The sequence below is a fragment of the Mesitornis unicolor genome, unplaced genomic scaffold, assembly GCF_000695765.1.
Source record: "Mesitornis unicolor isolate BGI_N332 unplaced genomic scaffold, ASM69576v1 scaffold10280, whole genome shotgun sequence".
Lineage (NCBI taxonomy): Eukaryota > Metazoa > Chordata > Aves > Mesitornithiformes > Mesitornithidae > Mesitornis > Mesitornis unicolor.
The window spans coordinates 1-1582 of record NW_010157576.1 but is presented as its reverse complement, the minus strand read 5'-3'; positions in this window follow the sequence as shown (position 1 = coordinate 1582).

Here is a 1582-nt window from a genome sequence, read left to right as displayed (position 1 = left end):
CCTGCTGAGCATGTCCTTTATCCTCCTGATGCTAGACCTATGCTGTCCTATAGATTGCCGTGTACAAATCTCTGGATTTTGTAAATAAAGCACGACCAGTACCTACTCCAATGACAGCTCTCTGGAATGGTGTTTCATACTTTATAGAATAGCATCCTATTTTGCAAGGATTTGGGAGTTGGCCCAAATCCTTATTTAATATAATTTGATCCAGCTCTGTACCTGGGAATGAGGCTCAGTATCATCAACAAAGACCCAGTATTGGAGGCTGGTTTTACAGCCACCATATAGGCAGGTAATAAAAGCTGACTCTGTTTTGGGGGAGCTCGTAATGTAGATGCCAAATGTAGTTGAAATTGACCTAAAAGTTTGAGAGAAGAAGGGAATTAAAGAATCAGGAATAAAGGAACAAATCCATAGAGGTAGTAGTTTTCAGCACACAAGTGTTTCTTAAATGCAGATAAGCCACAGTACAATATAGAGAATGATTCATTCAAATATTGCATTAAGATGTTTATTGAGGCAGTTTACCTACATGTAATATTAAAGTCCAACTCACACTGAAGTGTGAATTACTTGCTAATTCAGTCTAGAGGTCAAAACACAAATGGCTGTTACTAATCTGGGATGTGAGCTATTCTGTAGGGCCTTTTGTCTTTGCCAACCCTTGAAATGCCCTGTTGGAGGGAAGCCCACCAGTGATGGTGATTCTCCCCCACATTTCACAACCTCTGGCCATTTCTCGTGCCTACGTCCACACTCTGGCTCTCTGTTAGTGCATGCTGTAGCATCATAGATTCATAAAAGTGGTTTAGGTGGGAAGTGACATTCAAAGATCATCTAGTCCAATCTCCCTGCCGTGGGCAAGAACATCTTTCACTAGATCAGGTTGCTCAAAGCCCCATCCAACCAGACCTTGATCAATTCCAGTGTGACGGGGCATCCACAGCTTCTCTGGGCAAGCTGATCCAATGCCCCACCACCTTCATCATAGAAGGTTTCTTCCTTACGTCCAATCTAAACCGACCCTCTTTCAGTTTATAGCTGTTGCCCCTTGTCCTATCCTTGGTAGAAAGTCTCTGTCTTTCTTATAAGCCCCCTTTATATATTGAAAGGCCACAAAAAGGCTCTCCCCGGAGTCTTCTCTTGTCCAGACTGAACATGTCCCAACCCTCCCGCTATGTTCGTGGCCCTCTAGACCCGCAATAACAGGCCCACGTCTGTCTTGTGCTGGGGACCGCTGAGCTGGACACAGCACCCCTGCTGGGGTCCCACCAGAGCAGAGTAGAGGAGAATCCCCTCCCTCCAGTAACCATGAGGAAAGGACTTTGTGAAAAGCAGCCAAGGCTGCAAATTCCCACTGAAGTACCATTTTGCAAATGCTTTCCCCCAGCCCCGTGGCCTTGCAGCTCCTCCGGGGAACTCTCCCCTGCTCTAAGGCTGTGTCCCCCCGGAGTGGGTCCGGGGTGGGCTCTGGTTGTGGAAGACAGCCGTGAGGCCGCCGAAGGACTGGGGTGTCGGAGACCTCCAACGTTCCTCACACTCCCTTCGCAGGTCCCCCACGCTGCCCGCCGCGCTCCTC